General features: G+C 40.3%; 1 protein-coding gene across 1 annotated transcript in view; it reads left to right on the forward strand.

Moving 5' to 3' along the window:
• Positions 1–23,564, forward strand: part of grin2ab (glutamate receptor, ionotropic, N-methyl D-aspartate 2A, b) — a 94,610-nt gene that overhangs the window by 21,334 nt on the left and 49,712 nt on the right. The window lies entirely within an intron of this gene.

The following is a 23,564-nucleotide window of genomic DNA, read 5'->3' on the forward strand; positions in this document are numbered from 1 at the left end:
GAAATAATGACAAACCACAGCCGTTGATAAATGTTATCTTTGCTTCCAGTGAGTCACTTTAAGCTCCTTCCAAAGGACGTCTAATGGATGTTTTGAGGTTCTTTGGGTTAAAAATGGACATGGTTCACTTACTTCATATATAAACTGTCCGAGAATGTTCTAGTCAGCATGTTGTAGATTAAAAAACGACACACTGGGAGGATGTGGAAGCTTGTTTGTGCTATCGGGGCTGCTCTGTCAGATTATTATTTTTTGTTTAAGTTTAGAGCTGAAACACTGCCAACACTGTAAGTTGGCGGGCAGAATTTAAATCAGTCTTTGGATTGATGGCTAGTATCACCCTAAGCAATTTTATGTTAATTAGCCTTTTTAAAGGTCGCATAGAGCACATTTAAAAGTACAGTATTCATAAGGTCAGTAGAAGTCTTTGCACAGAGCACGTGGTACTCTCTGGTACATCGTTTTTATTTTAACAGATGATCAAGCATTGTTTAAACGTGTAATAATGTATTTTCTGCTTGGTCAAAAACTGGGCTATGCAAAGCCAAAAAAAAGAAAAAAAGAATCCTGTGCTGTATGTAGTTGTATCATGTCTTGTGCTCAGTGGGATGCCAGGAAAATAGATTCCTAGTTTTTAAAAGAAAAAGTAGAATATATCCTTTAAGGCTGGATTTTTGTTTTATTTTGGTGTGATGCTCAGTGCAAAGTTAGGGATGTACATTGCTTTCTTAGCAGAACTCTCTCTCTGGTACTGACTCTGTAGACCTCGCTGACTGACAGACAGACTGAAGAAGCTTTGATAAAAACACAACTGGTTCTTTAGCTTTTAAATCTCTCAGGGCACAGCAGCCAAAACACAGGAACTAATAACTGCCGCAATACAGCAGCCTTTTGAAGTACTGGTTTATGGGGGATGCAGCATGAGTGTGTGTGTATGTGAGAAAAAAAAGACGAGAAAAGAGACAGAGAGAGAGATGGAGGAAGGTAAGAGAAGTGGTGAGAAATGGCTGAGGGTTAAGAGAGTGATGTTATAACATGAAGGTCATTGGCTTGAACCCCCCCGCTGAGTATATAATGATAGGTAAAATAAATAAATTGTGTTTTGCCCGCCTTCAATCGCTGCTGTTGATGTGCCATTAAACTAAATACTTAACCCCCAACTGCTCTAATTGAGCTGTTCGGTGGCCAAAAATACACGAGTGCGGCCATTTCTAACAGCTCCCAGGTGTGAGTGTGTAGAAACTGTAACTAACCAGCCCCCTGCAACTGTTCCTGTAGGCCTGCCCTGTAAATAAAAGTCCTTAAAGCAGCACACTGGCAGGCAGGTATGAAAGCTCAGTGAGTCAGCAAATGATTGAAAAAGCATTGTTGTTAGATTGGTCAGACTGCACCTGCCTGAGGGAATTAGTTCACATTTGTGGGTAAAAGGCGGGAAAGGATATTGACGATTTTCCTCAACTGCCTAATTATTTCTGCAGTCATCATTAGGATTGCAACTAAGGATTGCTTCAATTATTGGTTGTGTTTTTTTCATTGATTAATTGATTAGTTTATAAAATGTCAGACAACAGTGATCAATCATATATAAAAGATTATATGAAAGTCAATTGCAGAGAACACTTTCACTCCTTTCATCCATTCTGTAACAGTGATAAATAATTTAAGATAATACAGAAATTCTCCTTAATCTATTAAATGTATCACAGAATTTTGTACATATGCACATGTTTTGGAAACTCCCCAAAATATAATTTCGTAGGGAAGTGAAGCGGTCACTTTGACATATATGAATTGGATATTATATTGCATTTTGGATATGCTTTGGAGTTAAAAGTGTTCAGTTACATTAGAGATATTGACCTAAACCTACATGACAAATTAAGGGATTCATCAAGGTATATCAGCCAGTAATAGATGCAGGGAGCTTCTCTGATCTGGACACTGTGTAAGCGTATGTTGTACTATAACACCTGCTCTGTTTGTTTTGTTACAGTAAAGGCTTCTATATGAATTTCTGACCAGATGGATATAATTTAAAAACTGCCCACTACCAGAATCTGAAACCTAAAAATATCAAATCTGTAAGAATATAAAACAGACAAACTGTCACATTTTAGAAGCTGCAAACAGCAATGGTTTGGCATTTTTCCTTGATAAATAACTGAAAGGATTAACTGATTATCCTAATTGTGGCAATTAATTTCCTGTTGATTAACTAATTGATTAAGCAGTGAATCATTTCAGGACCAGTCATGATGGTGCACTGTGGCATGTTTCTATCTTTGCCTGGTAACAGCACCAATTCAGACTCTTATAGAGGTGATGAGGACTCCCGCTTATCAAAATGACCCTGCTCTGTTGTAACTCTGCTCTCTGATACACCCGCTCCTCTCTATGATTTCACTGTGTGATACACATGTAATCTCCAATGGTGTGAATAGTTAGAATAAAAAAAGACCAAACCCAGCAAACATATTTTTGCCATGAAAAAAAAAAAATCTGGCTCCATGTAATATCTACTTCTTGGCTGTGCAACTGTTGCTTTCATACCTGCTGTCAGTGGTGTAGTGGTAATCTGGAGGATCGAAAGAAATCCCAGTGAGCTGCTAACAATTCAGCCTGATTACTGTGGGCTAACAAACAATATTGTGCTTTCTGCAGCCGAAGTGGGTATAGCCTTGTACTCACTCTCTCTCTCCACATACACACACATTCCCACTGTTAACGCCACAATCAAGTCTATAGTAGAGGAGAGAAAAATGAGCAGCTCATCCTGTGGAGCCTTGAGTATCCTGGCTAAGTACAGTAGTATTCTACACTCATGTTTTAGATGGAGAGGAAAAAAACGGAAGAAGATGGTGCCAAGAAAAAAACTGGAAAAAAAAAAAAACTTGAGCAGGCAGGCAAGTGCTCTAAAATAATGGATGTACGTGGAGGTGGGCCGTGCAAGTGTGAAATGCTTGGTGTTAAAGCAGCATTAAGCTGCCAAAATGCAAACTTAACTGTCATGATTATGTCACATTTCAAGTAAAGGCTTTCTCCACTTGTCATTTTTATCAGTAGCTGGCCGCATAGCCATCACACTGTATCACATAAACAGGAGCAGACATCGCAGGCATCCCTGAAAACTGTTGGGCTGATAAACAAGATTGTGGAGACCAGTGACTTACTGCAACAACCCCTCAGGTTTTTTTTTTTTTTTTTAAAAAGGACAGTGTTTATTTGTAAAGATTTTCTGGAGTTTATTCAGTGTGTCACATCTGAGCTGAGCTCAGCTGCAATTTGAGTGTTTTTCCAAGAGACTTGAATATTTTTCAGCTGCTTTTCAATTGGGGAAAAAATGTGTTTCAGTTACAATGGTGTCAAACACAGGGTCATGTTGTTTAGTTGTGGGTGGTTTGGTTCCAGTTACCAGGGCTGCACTTGGCCTTTTTGTTGCCATAGTCGAGATATTACTTTAGGGTCTGCTCATTAACTAGGCTTTTGTTTCTCCACCTCATCAAACACACTGATATCAGTGGTTTTGTAATATTGCAGTAACACATATATTTGTAATAAATGTATATTGTATAAGGAGAAGCTGCACTCCTGCAGCATCCTTAAGCAATTGTCCCCAGATACAACTCCCCAATACCACCGCCACCACTCTACATGGTTCGTCTACACCATCATTCTAACTCCTGGGCTGAAATTAAGTCTGTCTCATCCTCTGCCTGCTGCAGACCAAACTGCAGTTCACATGAAGTAGACCCCAGACTTCCATATAAACAGCTTTCACAGATGTTTAGCATGGACAGTCTTCGGGAAAAAAAAACCTGTCTCCCTTTGAGCACAGTGTGCAAAATGTCCTCAGATGACTAACACACATGCTCACACACATATTCAGATTATTATGTCAGGAATACATTAATAAGCTAATGACTGCATAACTGGGCTTTGTTTATTGTCTGCGATTTATGTAGAAACATTGTTCTGCTGGCCTGGGACAAACCCTGGAAACCTTGCTGACACTAATATTGTTTTTGCATTCCAGTATTTGTTTGTTTTTTGTTTTTTTTGCCTGCACTGTACTCCCTGTACCTCTGCCAGAATCGGCAATGCTTCAAAACAAATTCCACCCCAATTGGTTCAGCCCTAACAAATCAAAGAAACATCTTTTTTTTGTTGTTGTTTGCCAAACCCCATTTTTTCCCCCCTTAATGAAAACAAATGGATCAATGTAACAACAGGTCTGTCCTCTCTCCCTGTCTCTCCCCTCCACTCTTTCCCAGTCTCTCCCTCCTCGTCATCCCATGTAATGCATGTCAGTGTGGAACAGTCAGTGATAATCTACGGGAAGTTGGATGGTGTGTGTGTGAGAAAGGAGACACGTTCAGGGAACAAGCAATTGATGGGGAGAAAGGGCATGTCTAAACCCAGGAGAGGAACCGGATTAGTTTGGAATGTTGTACTTCCATTACAAAGAGATCGCTTTGGGAAATAAGAAAGGTTGTTGGCTTTACCTCACCTCCCCATATGTGCTTACTCAGTCTCCGTCAACACTGTTCACTCTTCTTTTGAGTTCTTTCTTCTTGGTGTGTGGGGGATAGAGGGTGGGGGTTGGGGGCTGGGGATGGGGATGGAGGGAGGGGGTCACATTGTGTAGCATCAGAACACGAACATGCTGAAATGGAAGGTTGTGAATTAAACATGCATGTTCTTTCTGCTTTGCTCTGCCACTGTGGTGGGATGCTACGCTTGGTGTCTACACATTTGCGTGCATGCGTGTGGTGTGTGTGTGTGTGTGTGTGTGTGTGTGTGTGTGTGTGTGTGTGTGCGTGTGCGTGTGTTTGTGTGTGTCCCAGCCTGGGATGTCCCATATCAGTAGGGGCCATTTGCCCAGGTTCTCTGCTGAGTCCCTTTAATATTTAACACCTGCTCCCCTCACCTGCTGTCACTTGCAGAAGATACACTGCTGTGTCATTCACTCACTGAGTCCTCTTCCACTTTCACCTCTAATTTCTTTCTCTTGCTCTCCAGCTTTTACTTTCTTCATGTCTCCCTGTTTCCTCTGGCCCTGTGTATCTGTCTGATCTTCATCTCCTGTCTCCATCTTTCTCCTCCTCCACTGCCAACCCATCCGTCTTCTCTGTCTTTATATTTTGTCGTGTCTCTCAGTCTTCTTGTGTCTTCCTGCTCTTGCTTCCACGGTTGTTATTCTCTGGTGGCTTGCCTTGTGAGGGGAACAGCCAGCTATGTTAGAAGGCTTTGGGAAAGCTTGCTAGCCTTGAACCCCTGTGAAGCAAGATTGGATGATGGGTTTGTGTGTCTGTGTGAAAGAGAAAGAGAGAGAGAGAGGGAGGGTTAATATGGTTACTATGGTGACTAAACCAGACTAGACCATTTAGTTCTGTTCTGCCGACTGCTTAGGTTCTCTGGCTGCGTTTACACCCCAGGCCTTGAAGCCCAGTTCCTTCCAGCTTGGCTTGGGCACCACAACAATTGAACACAACTGGAAGCTGTGAAGCTGACAGATCCTGTCCCTGTCTCTGCACTAACAACACTAACTACCTCCACCATAAGAAGGTTTATTCTGAAATTCTGTTAATGTGTGGAAATGACATAGGTTTATATGAGAGTTTTCAGGTTGTTTCTGTGAAGGTCATCATCCAGACTGGAATGCCTGAAAAACAGAGAAACTGTTAAATATCCGCTTCATCTTATTTTGGTCAGCACGCAACAAAACTGTGATTCACCGTTAACATCTGGTAAGCAGCAGGACACGCACAGCTTGGTTACTCTGCTGAATCATAGCTGCTTAAAACATTCTCTGATCACTAATACAGCTGAATTTACAATGTAGTTGTTCTCATTTATGCAATTTTCCATTTCTGTTGTTTAACAACTGAATACACAGGAAATGAAAACTGGAATGTTACTCAAAATCAAATTTATCCCACAAATTGATCCCACTCTCTTGCCTGTCCGCAAAAAGGCTGTAGACTACAATCAGTTAGCTTAGCGTAGCATATATCTGTTCAGTTTTTTGTACAAATTAAAGAAATGCCATATAATGTGTTGATTATGAGGCTATAGAGTTGCTAACTCTCTGTGAGAAAGCAGAAATGTATTTTCAAAACTGCTCAACTATTTCTTTAACGACAACACCTATATCAAATGATACTGACATTTAACATAACTGATCACAGTGATTAAGAAGAAATCACTGTGACAGAAATCTAAACAGATAAATTGAACTGATAAATGACCTCAGTTACAATAATATTTCCAAAAGCTCGGTTTTCCCTAAAACTACTCTAAAACTCATGGAGTTTACTTTCTCTACTGTTGGTTGGAGCACCTTCATGCATGTGGAGGGGGCAGAAAAATGCAGAAAACACACATAAAAACTGACCTGTATTGCAGGTCATTTTATGGTTAGGTTACCCTTGAAACAACCCTGCATAATGCTATGTACATGAATATCACATAGACTTGATGAACAGACACTGACTTAACCTAAATGCACAATGAAATCTCCATCTGCATTGGAAGCAAACATCTGCCAAGTTAGCTCTCAACTAACTGGTACAGTACATCAAAGAGCATCATTTATGTTTAATATTATACATTAACCCTCACAAACAATTCAATAAAATGTCATAAAGTAACATAAAATAAACTACATTTAATGTAGAGACCACCACCTAAGCACTACACTGCATTTTATTGTTTCAAATATTATACTCATATGTTTATATATTTATTTCCTGTTAGAGTGTTTTCTATTGTGAGTGGCTGATAAATAATAAACTTGATCGCCAGCTGTTACCTACCAATCCAATTCTGATGAAAAGATCTTTAGCTAAAAGTTTGTCATGTGTACATTAAGATACATCTGTAAATACCAGATGTATTGTATTATATATGTAAAATGTGATCACTCAGGATGCATTTTTAAGTGTTCTTTTCTATATATCTCCATTCTGTTCCACATGTGAACAAAAAAAGTAGGTTGCTTTTACCAGACAGTGTAAATGAAGTTTTAGTGGGCATTAGGGAAACTCTTAGACACACCTGCACACACAAATCTTGATTGAGTAGATTGGGAACAACGAAAGACAAACAAACAAATAAACAAAAAAAAAGAACAGAAGTGATCCTATGTCTTGAATATTTGTGCTTTTGGTTATAACTTGGCTATGACAGTATGCACGTAGTGGAAGTTACCGTTCCTAAAGGAAGAAAGAGCTGCAGCATCACTCCTCATCATGTTGTCCTGTCTCTGAGCTGTTTTCATCTCTGCAGGGCAAGTGGAATATTTGCTGTAGTTTTGGCTTTGAGACAGTCACTCCTCATCATTCCCTCTTTAACTCTGAGTGCTTTTCATCTTCGGATGGTGATATTCAGTCACAGTCATTTTACTTCCCAGCACACTTTCCTCCTTTTCTTTTGCTTGAACTTTCTGTTGATCGAGGTTGAATTTCTGTTGGTTGGCCTCTTGTCTTTCTCTTCACCTACGGACACTATTGCTGCTGTTTGTATCCTGTGCAGCCTCTTTTATACATTCTTCTCTTTTCTGGTGCTGAATTACAGTTGTACACTTGACAAGAGAAAAGATTTAGCTTCTTGTTTACCAAGGCTCAGTGGATATTTGCTTTGGCTAGGGCCATTGTCAAGCGCTTAAATAAGCCTTCAACCAGCTGACAGATGATTGACAAGATCGACCTCCTACATTTAAAAGAATCAATCTGGGAGATTGCTTCTGAAAATATTTAAACACACTGAAGTTAAATGCATGTTTTGCCCCTCCCTTGACTAGATTACTGCTCTGAAAAGATAACAAAAAAACTATCCAGCATTTTAAGGATATGATTCGATCACATTTCACTGGACCGGACCTCCTGTGAGCCACTAAGTGCCAAGAGAAATAACAAATTCAAGCAGAAGGCAACTGAGGGACAGTAGTAAGATAACAAAAAACCCTGTGAAAAATAATACTGTTATTTCATTTCTGGTCTCTCAGTTTGCATTGTTGTTTGTTGGCTCTGAATGCAGAGCCCCAGCCCCAATCTTCTTATTTTCCGCAATCGTTTTTGCAGCTATCGCTGAAGTGGTTTTCGTTGTTGTAGTACTATAGCTGATTCTGAAATGTTGATGATAACAGTAGAAAAAAAAATCTAGGGGAAGAAAAGAAGAAGTTACATGTTTCTACACACCCTGCCCAGGGCAACAGTGGGAGATCCCATTTTTCTTTTATGGGAAAATCGTAGATGTAGACAGAATACAAAAATTGCTTTGCATTATATCTGAATGTTACTGGAAAGATCACTGTCATGGGGGATGAAAGAACAGCAATGGTTCTGCATTAAAAAAAAAAAGAAGCTGCTTCAGACTCCAGGCAAAATCACATCACTCTGCTCCCTCTCTGCACATACCCTGTAGCACATTATTGCTTTAAGGGGAAAGAATTTGCATCTAATAATGTGGACATGAAGTCTGAAGGGTCAATACAATACATTAAAGTTGTTACTAACATGGTGCCTTTTATGGTCCCAGGGAAATCACAGTTTACCTACACAAAGAGCCTGTCCCTCAGTGCCTGTGTGTAGCAGTATTTACTGTATGTGTGATTATCAAGACCAGGCCAATTTGGAAAATGAGTGTATTTACCTGGCTGTCAGTTTAAGCTCCTAATTATGTCCTCCTATAGAAAACATGCATTCATTTATGCTTGCCTGGCAAGTATGCACATACAATAATGATATTTGCAGCCACCAAAGAATGGCTGCTATTAATGCATTTGCATTTTGCATTAATGCAAATTACAACAATATCAAATCACTGCTGACCACACACAGTCAGTGTTAGGCTACTAAAACATGCACATCATTACAGTACTGAGTCTTTAACTGCTTTAGTGCCCAGCATTTAAAATGGTGAAAGTCCAAAAGTCCAAAATGGAGGGTGCTAATGTAGCTTATTAGCAGTGTTGCATTATTCACTTTTATTTAATCTCCTCGGTTGAAGTATGAATTTATCCATGAAAGAGGAATAGTTTGCAGACCATTATAAGACAGGAATCAATGTACAAATACATCTTTTAATATGTAATAATGACAATGAATAAAGTGTGAGAGCTGATTAGCATTGGTCACTAGCTCAGAGAGAGAGATTTAGTTGTTCAGCCCTGTGAACAAAATGCCACAGGAGGAGTGAACGGCGTTAGAAAAAGGAAAATAAGAAGAGGCTTAGAAAAAGGAAAATAAGATAGCTATAGTGACTGGCTAGCTTTAGCATGTTGGCAGCCTTCTAGCGTGTTAGTGGTTAGCTTGCCAGCTGCAGTCGTTTACCAAATCGCCTCCCAAGGAATTTAATTGCTAAGTTTCTAGAACCACGCTGTGCTGTTTTATGGTGTGACCAGGACTTCATGGTTCTTGTTTTTATTGGCTGTTTTTTTTTTAGTTATCTTTGAAAAAAGTTTTGCACTTGTGATGGATTAACAATCCTCAAACAAAAACAGCTTTTGGTAACGCTCTAAGCATTATAGTGAGTTGGTTTCTGTTGACACTGGCCAGACAGCTGGGGCAAGTCACTGTCAGTCACAGCTGATATCCGACAGCTCAGTCTTTATGGTTTTGGCTAGCGGTGCTGCTGCCCAGTCACAACATCCTAAGCCTCTGCTTTATTCCCACATTGGTGACTCTGGCTCACACAACTCGGCTTTGACACTGACAACCAGTGGCGTTCATGGGGGCAGGAATGGGTTGCCCTTTTTCCTCTTGGGTGCAAATTGCCCTTTTCAACTGGAAATCAGAACTTTTCAGGGCCTGCCCTGGCCCTTTCATAGGGCATGACCTTCTCCAGCTCAGCTGAGTTAGAGTTAAGGCTTTTATTTATTTTTTGCCCATGCCCCTGAAAACTGCCTCGGCAAGACACTGCTGACAACATATTATTAAAGATGAAATAATACATAGCGTCATCTGTGCACCTATAGCGGGAAGTCATTTTGGCTGTCCGAAATGTCGATGTCAACTCTAGTGCCTTTAGTTCATCACAGTTGGAGGGAAGGAAACACATTTTATCCAAAAAATAAAAATCCTCCACCTGTGGTTCTTTCACCATCAACTTATGTCAGAATATGTCAGTGGATTTGAACTACTCTGCTGCATCTGCCCACAGTGATAACAGGCATACGATGTGTCACCTCTTTGACTCATACACAGCAATAAGATTGAAGTTCAGCAAAATGTTACTGGCAGTGCGGGTAGCCTGTTTCTGCTGTGTTTACTGTCACTACAAAACCTAGCTTCACTTAATGCTCCATCACAGGTGTGCTACGTGTTGTGACTTGTACTTTTATTTTATTTGAAGCTGCATACAGTTATCCCGGTGTTAATAGAACTCTAAATCAGAGACAGACCACACTCTGAAAACAGAACAGAGAGAAGATTAATACTGAATACTGCTGTTGGATTATCAATGTAATGACACTGTGCTCACTTATGTCAAGAACTAGAGAATTATGGATTTTTTTTTTCAAACTACACGACACCTGACAGTTCGAAGCCTTGATTGGGAATGAGGAGTGTCTGGCCCTGTAAAAGATGTCCAGACTCAATATGATGTGGAGGAGATAATCAGATTCATTATGAAGTGCCCTGATTAACTAGCAGATTGATCTGAGTTGCTTTGATGTATCAAACATCAAATCCAATAAAACGTTGCCTCAGTTCAAACATCCAAGACAGTTAATATCACTTGAATCCATGTCTAACTTTATTTCATGACTCATTATCAAAGTTTGCTTTGTCCAAACATATCGATCGTCAGGTAAAGCAACACATTTCTGTTGTAAATTCCTTTGCAAAAACATTGTTGACAGTGTAACAGCACTTGTGTTTATGTGTCTCTGCGTTCTGTTTATCTGTCTGTGTTGGCAGGGAGTCTCAGTTATTGTTGTTTGCTTGTTGGAAACGGCTGCTGAAGATGTCAATCTCTCCTCAGCAGAGCTGCTGCAGCTGCTTAGCATACATCACGAGGCTGTGTTGGTGTGTCCTGTTGTCTTGTCTGTGCTGTGTGATGGAACAGCAGGAATGTCGCTATCAGCCAACAGGTCTCACTGTCTCACACACAAGGAGAGAATTACCTTAGCCGGACCTGCTGTCTTTGCACCTGTGATTGTGTGTGTGCATGAGTGTTGACGAATCACTCAGATCTGTCAGCAGTCATCTCTGCTCAACCTCAAGCACACCTCTCTACAGCAGTGGACCCACACAAACCAGCCCTCTACATTATTATATCTCTTGTCATTTTTTCCACTACTGTCATCTCTCATGCACTCTCTCTCACACACACTACGCTTTCCAGCTTCCCCCCGACCCCACCCCACCGCATCTCTCTCTTATATCCTTTTATTTTGCAGTCATCCTCCATGTCTTTCTACTCGCTCCCTTTCTTCCCGTCACCTCTTGCCAACCTTATCCCCTTTCCTTTTCTCTTGTCATCCCCCCTGCTCTCCTCCTTCTCTCACGCCCCAGTTGGGGAGCACAATGAGATGGCAATGGCAGGGTTGTGGTGTGTGTGTGTGGGTGCGTGTGTGTGTTTGTCTGTGTGATGTCACACTACAGCAGCTCTATAGTAGCTCTCTCTTTTTTAATCCCTGTGCTCACAGACCACACTGCTATTTTAAGATTCTATAAACCTTTTCAAAGAAGCTTCAAGGGGAAAGCTTGTCCATGTTCTGTGTACTAAGTGTGCGTGTGTTTGGGAAGAAAGTGTCTTTGGGGGAGAGGGTCTTTAGGTACGTTTGCATGTGTTTATTTTCCTGTCATGCTGGCTGATAACACAGCTCTCAGCGGTTATATGGTTCATGTCAAAATCACTCACACAGACGCGAATTTAAATCTTATTTTGATATAGCAGATTTGTATAGCTAGAAAAGAAAAGTCCCCTTTGACTTCACAGTTTTGAATTTTAATCTATTTGGGGATTTGCTCTGTATAATATTCTTTTTTCAGAGGTTATTCCCATCTCTCACCTGCACATTTTCCTATCTGCTGGGTCACATAAATGTTAGAATCTCAAGGAAAAGTCAAGTTGAATATTAAGAAGCACAGCTGATGCCATGTTAATAAAACAGACAGGATCTCAAGACAATAAACAGACAATAAACCTGGCAGTAAACCGGGTTCCAAGTATATTGCAAGCTCATTATTACCACAGCAGTGTAATATCTCCAGTCCTGAACTGTCTGATGTCTTGTCTTTTCATCATATGTGAATCTGTTACTGGCACAGAGGAGCAGTTGTCTAGATGCAGTGGCACTTGGGTCGCCATTTCTAAGTCGATTGCCCCTTTTAACCTCAGAAAACATGAGCAGAAAAGCCAGCCCTGGCTCTGTGCCCGCATCTGGACTCCTTGGAGGGAAAGGTGTGAAAAAGGAAAAATTTTCACTGCTGAAAAACATCAGGAGACCGTCAAGGTCATAACAGGAATGTGCTTTTCTGACCTCACCTTCAAGACCTGCAAAAACCCAAGGGCTCCATTAAGTCCTCAGACTAAAAAATACATACATTGTTAAATGATCGTCATCTGAGTGTCTCCTGCTTGTTGCAGTTAAGAGATGATGGCAAAGAAATGATTCTTACAGCAGCACTGACTGAGCTATTTGTTCATTTTTGGACAGCTGAAGAATCTGTGAACACAACACTGACATTTTATCACCTAATAAAGTTGTTTTAGCAAATGTTTTAGCCAACAGTTGCGTGTTTGCACATCTAGCAGGCACAGAACAACAGTAGCATTCATTTGTATCCGTGTTTGTGTTTGCAACCTGACAAATACAAGTCCAATATTTTCTCTCCTTTTAGCTATGTTTTGATATCTACTGATTCCTGAGGGAAACACCTGGCTCTTCAGCTTTCTCAGTCTACTGCCACGCTCAGCAGCCAGGTGCTCTGTCTCTCTGAGGTTTGGTGTTGGGCAAGTAGTGTACAGTCACTTTATAATAGCTGTTCTTGCTGAAAACACCTGAAAACAAGGTTAATGAGAGCAGTGAGAGTGAAGCAAAACAGTAAAGTTGTGGGGCATAGGACCAAAACAATACACTAAGAAGGACTTCCCTAGAGGGGAACTGCACAGTCAGGGGGATAGTTGTCTGTGGATTTGTCATTACAGGCAATGGAATCACATTACAGAAATCTATCTGACCGATTGTTAATATAAAAATATGGATTATTATTGCAGCTTTTATGTATGGTTAAAGTTATGTAAATAGATCACCTCATTAAAAAGATTACCATCGTGGTTAAAGGAAACAAACCTTATCTGTTAGTTCCTAGGTTTTAGTCTTTCAGCAGTAGTGGAAGAAGTTTTCAGATTCTTTATTTAAGTAGAAGAAACAATATTATAATGTTGAAATACTCTGGGTAAAAGACCTGCATTCAAAATGTCACTCAAGTAAAACTATGTACATAAATTGTCTGCATAATGTTCTTAAAGTATTAAAAGTAAAAATGCTCATTATACACGTTACCTACTGTCGTTGCTTTACGGTATATATTATTATATTGGATTATTATGCAGCATTTTACTCTTGTAGCTAGTCCAGGTTTTACATAATGTTATATTATTTAATCTATAATATCGTGATGAGATTATATTTTGTATGCTAATCACACAGTATGTTTTTGAATGTTATTTTACATTCATTTATTAGGACACCACAAAGTAAGAAATACACTTTTTTCTCCTCCATGTACATACACTTGGGAGTTCAGAAGCTTGCTCAAAGAGACAGGGAGCAAGGGACAGAACCAACCTTATGATTGACAGTTAGCCCACTCTAATTAGGTGCAGTTGCTTGAAATATATTAATGTGTAATGTAACTTGTAACTCCAGCTGTCAGACATATGTAAAACGTAAGATATTAGCCTCTGAAATGTACTGCTGTAGTCTTATAAAGAAGGAGAAAATGGAGAGAAAATTACTTGAGTATTTGTGCTTGGTTGTACTCCACTGCTGCTGCTTCAGTACTGAACATAGTGTGTTTAAAGCTGTGTAAACAAATTACCATTGCTGCTCTTTTCTGGAGTGGACAGTGCCATGGGTCTTGTTCCACACTAATAAATGTGTCGCGCCCTCCTTCCTCACACCGGCACCAGTGTGTGCCCTGTAACAGTCCCAAGCATTTCTATTTCACCGGACCATTCTGCTGTCCTGAACTGTGCTTTGAGTGCTTTCTTTCTTAACAGAGACAGTTTCCTACATGAAATCTACAACCTGCCTCTTGACATTATCCCCACAAGCCTCCTTAAGGGGTTTCTTGATATTGTCGGCCGGAGTGCCATCTCGACTGTAAATAGCTCCATGGCCACTGGGGCTGTTCCATCCTGTTTCATACACACAATGGGCCTGCCTCTTGTAAAAATAATACAATTTTCAGCAGTTTCCGACCCATCTCCATATTGCTGGTTTTGTACATTGCACTACATGTGCTTTTGGAATAGTATGAACACACATGGAAATCAGTACCGCTTCAGGAGTTCACTGTTTGGAAACAATTTCTCCCTGACTGTGGGTTCTGACTGTACTGTTCTTTTTCCCATAGACTTCAGTGCTGCCTTCAATATGGTAACATCATGCCATCATAATTGACTGTCTTGAGCATGGGGTTGCTGTAAACAGCACTGTCCTGGCTTAACTCATGTCATAACTGAGGGGCAGAGCCATTCAGGCAATTTTTCATCTGTCTTGTCAAGGATCTCCCGTGGGGTCCCTTGGGGATCAGTTCAAAATAAATCTCTCTTCCGCTTTAGTTTGCTGCATCACTGACTCATATTATTGAAACAGTTCATTTCATTGTGAACCTGCTAAGACCCATTTATCAGTGCAATTTAAAAACATTGTTTATGACAATTTGTTCACTTACCCGAAAACTGTTTTTCAGACTAATAAGAGTGAGTTCCAAGGTTTTTGAATCTCCTTTGTCTGCCTTAGTTACTCATCTAAAAGTAAGTACAGTAATTTTGCCCATGGAACGGTGAAAATATTAATTCAGACCTTAAAGCTATAATCTACAACTCTACATATGTTGTTGCCCTCCTCAGTGTCAAGAGGGAATTGAAACAATATTTGAACTAAAGCAAAGACGGTCGAATTGTCATGGATGATTCTGTGGAAGGATTTTATTTAATCATCCCTTGTAAAACCAAGAAAAACCACCAGCTCTCTGCACTCAATTTAACAGCAGAGTTGGGTAGATAATGTCTAACTAAGCTAATTCAAATCAAACTTTAGTAATCCCACTGGGGGGAATTTGTCCTCTGCATTTGACCCACTATAACTATGTAGGAGGAGTGGGCAGCCACTGTGCAGCTCCAACTCCAAAGAAGACCTTCTTCTTGTGAGGCAGCACTGCTAACAACTGAGCCACTGTGCTGTCTATGGTAAATGCAAACAGATTAAACTCTTTAAACACTTTTAAACACACTAAACACCTAAATAATGACACTGTAACCCATAGTATAATATAGTTATCCACAAAAATTTTAAATTCATTAAGCAACTTTACTATTTAGGCTTTCTCTCCCTGTTCCTATAATCTCAATTTTACACTATCTGCTCAGCTCCAAACAGACAGAAACTGTTAGCAACTAGCTGGGAAATATAATGAAGCATTTAGCAGCCATAGAGGTGTATTTCCCTTATCGGTTGGTGGAGACCAAAATCATAGCTAAAAGAGATTGAATATTGGACTTACATTTATAAGGTGACCAGTAACACGACTCCAAATAAATGATAATGTGGCTCTGTAACTGCTGGATGTGTAAATAAGTAACTCTTTGCAAAGAAGTTAAAAGATTAATCTTAAAAAGGTTATGATATGTCAGTGCTGTGTTCACAACTTGTTTCTGCCACCTCCTGGTGGACAACAGTCAGCTATTGCTGGTTTAAAAACGCATTTACTTCTCCTTCACTAAAAAAAAATTAATACTATTAATACACAAATATTTTTAATTTTTCATGCTGGACACAAGATGTCACCTGTTTTACTAAAAAGTCTCACATCACACTTGTCTAAGTTGAAAACTGGAGCATGATTAGCTCCTAAAATAGGTGTCACAGAATCATGCTTGTAGATACATCTGCTAAACGCAGATTTAAGGTAAGCACAGAGAGACTTTCCTCCTCCAGCAGATGAATGTGAGAACAGCCTTCTAGTAGCAAACTGTGCACATACATCATCCTGCACAGTGAAGGTCAAACACCCAAGAGAGGCAGCAATAAGTAAAACACATTTTTTGAGTGGAGGGGGACTTTAATTTACACTTTATTGATCTTCCTGAGGAAAAGCGTCCTCTGCATTTGACCATCAAACATTTTTAGAAAAGCAATGGCCAGCTATAACGCAGCATCTAGAACCCATCTCCACTTCTGAGACCACTGCCTCTTTTCTCCTCCCCCACCGGATTACAGTAACTCTTTGCACATATGGATCAGTCTGCCCTGCATGCAGCCAGAATGGTAAAATTGCTGCCAGGCTTACAAATGCATCCAGCAAGGTAGACCACATTTCCCTGTTGGCATGTCTTCATCTTTCTCCTGCGCTGCCATAGCACAAATGTGGTGTGTAAGGTCTGGCATCACAAGACTAAGATTCTGTTGTTTGTTATGCAGTCTCTGAGTGGGGTTTTCCCGCCGTTAAATTTCACTTCATAAGTCTAGAGGACTGAGTTCATGTCACATGGGGCCCTTTCATTTTCCAAACTCAAGGAGGATGTAGCTATACTGTTACTTTGTGTACATTATTGGATTTTCCTGCTATAGGAACTCTGGTCTGCTGAATGTTTCTTCTCAGTAGTAGAAGTAAATTAACTTCTCCTGGAGGATTGTTGATTACATACCACAGACACTGTCAATCAGAGCAGAGAACTTAATAGCCTTTTATGTCACAGTAGTCTAACTCTTGGACATATGGATTATCTCTTATTTCTAAGGCTCAGTTGTTGATTGTGATGATAATGATAGTGATGTCAAAGATGATAATGACTATGATGACAGTAATGATGAGTAGTGGAGTCACTGTGAAGACCAGAGAGCCCTTTTTATGATTTCGGGAAACGGGACATGATAGTCATCACAGCAACACTGAGGTCGTTTTCTGTAATTAGGTTTTTTATTAAAAAGAATTTTATCTCTCTATGCAATATTCATATTATATGGAAACCTACTAATGAACAGTAAACATAGGTACAGAAAAATAACATCTGCATTAATAATGTAAACATCTGCTGTATAATTAAAGTGGCTCTTCCCTGAAAAACAAAGCTGTTCACTGCAGTGTTTGGCTGCATTGTCTGATTTACATGCAAGATGTTACCAAGCATGTAGAATTTCCTTTAATTTCAGTGTTTGAATATATTCTCTGTGATTTGATTCAGGAAACGTTTGTTGTCGTGTAAACATGCACTCAGTATTGCAGATGAAAAACAGCATTAGTGTCAGTGTTTGGAAACAACATTTCCCAAGTACGCTGGTAGACAGTGATGTGGGATTTTCATGGGAATTCAAATCAAGACAAACAGTTACAACCAAATATCCATCAAACATCAAGCCATAGTGAAAACATATTTATACAATCTTATCAACTAAAACACAGTGGAGACAAATGGAAAGTGTAAGGCTGCAACATGGACCACTGAGCCACCATGACAGGAGGTCTTTAACTCGGCAAAATGCAACAATTCTCAGATGGAGCCTTTAGTGAGTTCTGATTTATTGACCAAGAAACCGCTCGCTGGTTTGTTATTATGATTGTTAATAGATGGTATTATCCGGGGGGAGGTTTAAAGATTTTGTGTTTGGGTAACGTGTTTCGTTAACTGGTGACAGGCACTTTAAGCTTGCTACTATTTGTCTTAGCTAATAGTTGTTAAGTAAGTCGTGTTTGCTTACAAGAAAACTCCATAGAGGACCGTTAAAGCAGCAAGACTGTGAGCAATTTATCATTGTTTAAGTGTTGGCCTTATGGTTTGTGATGAATTTGGACTGAAACATTTTGTTGAGCTCGGTCTTGCAAACTTGCAAATGTCTTATCTCTGCAATAGCATATGAATGCTGTGTTTGAAGTAATGTAACGTAATGTAAGTTAAGATTATCTTGACTGATTCCTCTGTGGTAGTTCAGTTACAGTAGGTGTGTAGACTGGCCAGATCCATCGGTGAGAGTTTTATAGACATGAGCTTGCAGATAGGTCTGGTTTCCAGGCTAGTAAGTTTCTCCAGGACCACATTTTGCCATGATGACACACACACACACACACACACACACACACACACACACACACACACACACACAAGGTGAAAACAATACCATCAACGCTGTCGCAGCTGGTAATCACTAGAGGTAATAAACCCGTGTCTGTATCGCCCATGTCAGCAGGCACTGTCCACAGGGAGGTCTAACTATTGACTACCTGACTATCAGGTAACTACCTGAAACAAGGGTAGGTGGCAGGATAAAAGTTCTGTAATCCCTGATACTTTTGCAGAGCTGCTGCAGATACACTTACTCACTGTAATTGGTATGTGAACAAAGGGATGCATTCTCCAGAGCATACACTCCCTATAGGTGGAGTAATACCTCACTACTTTTCAATCTTTTAATAAGCCAATTACTGCAATAGGCATACAACTCAATCAATCATAGTTAGGGTAGTGTTTGACAAAGTTGCAGGACTTGAGGGGCCAGTAGCTGTTGCTGCTTCACATCAATCATCTCTCAAGTGTAAACAAGCGCAAAATGCTCAGGAAGATTGTGATTCTTAGAGGCTTTTTTTCCTAAACTGTTACAGTTGAAATAAGTAATGTCATCAGTTTTCATGACAGTTCTCAATAATCATCCCTCACTCGCCTGCATCTGCTTTAGTTGAACCTATACATTCTTTCTTCTCTATGATTCTGTCTTTTCTTCTCATTAATTCATTTCTCTGTATAAATGTTAACAGGAAATCTATGCTCTAATAATCTATCCTGCATAAATAAAGCTTAAATAAAAAACATGCTAAAATTTTAACCAAGTATTGTATGTAACTAATCTTTATATAAGCTCTTCCAAAAATGATAATCAGTTCATTAGGATGTTCAAAACTAGTAAGTTGTCATGGTAACCTACATAGAATTACATCACTGTTAAATCAGCACCCTGACATGTATGGTTACACAAGCATACATAATATTGACATTAGTAGCTGCACAGATAAGCTGTTATGTCACTCCACATAATAGATGGATACAATAAGTGATTACACTTTCATACATGCATAATAGTAGTTTTACACCCCCATCTACTGTACAGACAGGAAGCCATATGTGCTAAGAGCATGGGGTCATGCCTGGAGGCATCCACCATCCGTGTGCTTCACGTGTTCTACTGGGAGAGAGGAAAGGAAAATGGTGGGAAAGGGGAACTAGAAAAAGAAATGGAGATTTGAGTGAAGCTTGTGTCAGAGCCATACCATGTTGGTGTCAGTTCCACTCCTCTTCCTCCATGTTAAGAAGTTTCTCTCTCCCTCAGAGGGAAAATACACCAGCTGGCCCCGAGAGAGTCAGAGGCAGAGCGAGAGAAGAAGGAGAAGAGATACGAGTGATAGAAATAATAGGGAGGCAAGTGCAGGTACAAGAGGAGATAGAAAAACAGAAGCAGAGTGAGAGATTTGTTAACATCACACTACATGCACCAGTGATGTCCAATTATATACCATTCTGTACATGCAGCATTTCCATTCCACCAAACAACAGAGCTTCTCAATATTTGTTCTTGTGTCCCCTGTGACATTTTATTTGGTCTGTAGCTCACAGTGCAGAGGGAGTTGAAATGGCAAGCCATTGATCATGTGCAATATTAAGCTCATAGCACATCTCAAAATGCAGGGAAGTATCACTGTACTTGTTCGGTAGAGGATCATTGGCATTCTGGGATTTTATAGTCACCCCACAGCAGCTGATGTCACTGATTAGCTACCTTCAAGCTGAGAGGTTGCAGCTTATTAGTGAAATCACCTGATGTGTTAATTAGGTGGATGAAAAACCTGTGTCTGCTTTGGTCTGTTTCTATCCCCTTTCCACAGCAATCAGGAAATCTTCTTTTCATCCCATATAATTGGACATCACCAATAATTACATGACACACACACACAGATGTAGGAGTGGGGCTGCTGCAACAGACACCGCCTCTTCAGTTTTTATTTATTAAATTAGTCTTTTCCATATTGTGTTGGTGGAATTTTATATTCACTACTTGTGGCAGTTAGTGAACATTAATGGGGAGACTGGCTCCCACTCTCTGAGCCAGGTTGGGGAGAGAAGCACGTAGCCAAGCTGTACTCCTGGCGCCTGTCGTTTGAGTAACCCACATAGCCTGTCTGAGCACAGCCTGAGGAAGCAGCAGGAAGTCGCCGTCTTGTGGCCTCACCACCTGGGATATTGGACAGGCGTATTTGGCCCAGATGCAATGGGTAACACCAATTTTCTTCAGTGGTGATACCATAGTATTGGGTACCGTACTGTAGACTTTAATCCAAGTCATTTGGCCCTTGGATACAGAGGTGAAAGTTAGGTTCTCTTACCCCGTTCAAGACAGATTGGATTTTAATTGCCCTTTCTGCTGCTCTGTCTCCTAGTATTTGCCAAAGGAAATACATTTTGAGTGAAACATAATTGCAATGTGTTTATATACATTTAACCAGAACCAGAATCTTTCACTAACCTTAACCAAAGTGCTGTTGTTGCTTATACCTATTCACAGACAGTCAGGACGCAAACCCTGATCTGCAGTGTGACATTTGCATGCTTTGTGCAGCTGCCGTTTACCCCAACCACCTCCTGATGACTCCACTGCCGTTAATTAATAATAAAAGTTAGCATAATTTCTAAAAGACAGGGTTGCTTTTATGGAATGGGCAGCAGATTGCAGCTGTGGCATGGAAACATTCCAGCTCTGGGACATTATCATGTCTTCCCAGTAAATTGCAGATGGTGCTGTCCCTCTGTCTTCATCAGCCTGTGACCTCAGTTGAGCTTTTTACTGCAGAGTGTGAAGCAGCCAGGAAAGAGGGTTAGCGCCTCCAAATCTGAGGTTGTGGTTCTTTCACAAAACAAGGTGGCTTGCTGTGTTGAAATGAGAGGGGAGCAGCTGTATCAGGTGAAGGAGAAAAAAACCTTGGGGTCATAGTGTAAGAGAGGCCGGGTGATTGACAGGTGCTGTTCCTTCTGTAGTGTAGGTGCTATGTCAGAGTGTGGTGGTAAAGACAGAACTAATCCATAAGTGAGATGTACAGCTTACTGGTCGACATGTACCTCAGTCCTCACCTACTCACAAGCTGGAGGCTGTGTCCAAAAGAATGAAATTGTGGAAACATGCTTTAGAAATACCACCTCTCCAGAGGTTTGCTGGCTCTGCTCTGCACAATAACACCCAACATAGTTTACATGCCTAGGCAGATTGCGCTCTTTGTGCCTCCCAATGGAGATGTCACCTTGGAAGAAACCCCATGTAAGACGAAAGAAAGCTAGGTGATTATACTTTCCAGCTGGCCTGGCAGCCACAGGAGATCCTTGACAAGTAGGTGGAGGGAGTTGTCTGGGAAAAGTCTGTCTTGTCTGTCATATTTGCTCAGATTTAACCGCAACCCTGAAAAGTACCAGCGGCTAGAGGGAATGGATAAATGGATGTTATCAGTCGACGTATAGACAATAGCTGTAGTAGTTACCTGTGGACAATATAAACAATAAGCTGGAGCTGAGACGGTCAGTTTATTACTCAACTGGAAATTATAACCGACTAACAATTAATTATTTGAATTTGCTGCTTTTCACTTTGTCAGATCAATTTAAATTAAATAACTGCAGATTTTACACTGTTGGTCAGACAACACAACATTTAAAGATATATTTTCTGACGTTTGGCAGACTGTATGATTAATTGGTTAACCAAATTAATACATTAATACATTAATCAGGAAGGAAGATAATTAGTTACAGCCTTAACCCCAGATCCTCATGCTACCATACATGCTACAATAAATATAAAGCTGGTGTCTACCTCAAATTCTATTTATTTAAGTTTATTAAAATGACACACATCCTACGTAGAGGCTCAACAGCATGTGTCTCATATTACCTGTAGCACATATTGTGAATTGGCCACTGAACAGCCAATGACTGGCATTTTTAAGAACTAAGAAAAATAAAAGAAAGATACAAGCGAGGAAAAGATCAGGAAATACGTTCAACTAGAATAAGAGGGTAAGAGTGGGGATGACATGTTAGTCAGGGTGGCTAGCGGGATATATTCTTTTTTTCTTTTTTCAGGTAAAGTAGAGTGAGTATGCATGTTATTTTTCATTAGATTTTCCCAGCCAGTCAATAATTCACACCAGCAACCTTTGAGTCACAGTCCCACTTCTCTGACCTGCATACAGAGCTCTGACTCACTCCACATTATATGGTATTTCAATATCCAAATCAGGAAGATGCTCTACACAAAAGTGAAGCATTTCTGTAGTTAACATGACAGATGCTTACAATAACAACCCCACTGTTAATTCCTATAATAAAAATGATATTTTATGAGACTTCAAATTTATCCCACTCACATCCATATTGGATTCTGTATTAGAACAGGTTCAGTATTCCTCGTTGAATTGACAGCATGTTAAATGTTTTCATTTCTCATCCCCACTGCCGATGGATGTGCTACTGATGCTCCCCTGCTGCCCTTGAACTATTAAACATTTTGTGCACAGCCTCAGTAATAAAGTAAGAACAGCAAAGTTGTGATGAGATGAAGAGACAGAAACAGAGTGGTGTAAGGATAGATGGAGTAAAAGAGAGAAGAGTTGCGTTGTGTTTCTGAGGTGATGCCCACTTTGGCAAGTCACACTCCCTTCACTGCTCTGTTCTGCTCTGCTCTACTCTGCGTGGGTTGTTGCTGTATAAATAACACTCTCAGAGCAGATCAGAGAGAGAGGGAGAGAAAGAGACAGAGAGAGGATGAGGGAGGCAGTAACAGCAGAGAAAGAGATGGTGAAGGAGACAGGGGAGGGAGTTGGGGGGAGGATGGAGAAACGCAGTTGATCAGAGTGATATTCAATGTTCAAGAGGAAGAGGGAGCGAGGAGAAAAGAGAGGAAAGAACTGTAGGGAGAGAGAGAGAGAGAGAGAGAGAGGAGATTGAGAGGGCTTGTAGAATAATTGAACCATATATGGTAACATTTAGTACGAGGCGATTTGAGAGGATGAGAGAGAGAAAGAACAAGTGTGAGAGAGAAATGGATGTGAAGATGTACAGTATAAACCCTTCAGAGAGAAAGAGAGAGAGGTTGTGCATGGCGTGTGTGTGTGTGTGGTGTGTGTGTGTGTGCGCGTGTGGTGTCATGAGATGGCCTGTCTTAGGCGGTACTTGTATGACACCATCAGCGTTAGTCATGGGGAAGATGATTAATAGTGTAAAGATACTGCAGCAGCTCATCACTGCCAAACAGCAGATCTCAGATCATTTTGCTTACATGCACAACAACTAAC

This window comes from Lates calcarifer, linkage group LG5 (genome assembly GCF_001640805.2).
Source record: "Lates calcarifer isolate ASB-BC8 linkage group LG5, TLL_Latcal_v3, whole genome shotgun sequence".
Classification (NCBI taxonomy): domain Eukaryota; kingdom Metazoa; phylum Chordata; class Actinopteri; family Centropomidae; genus Lates; species Lates calcarifer.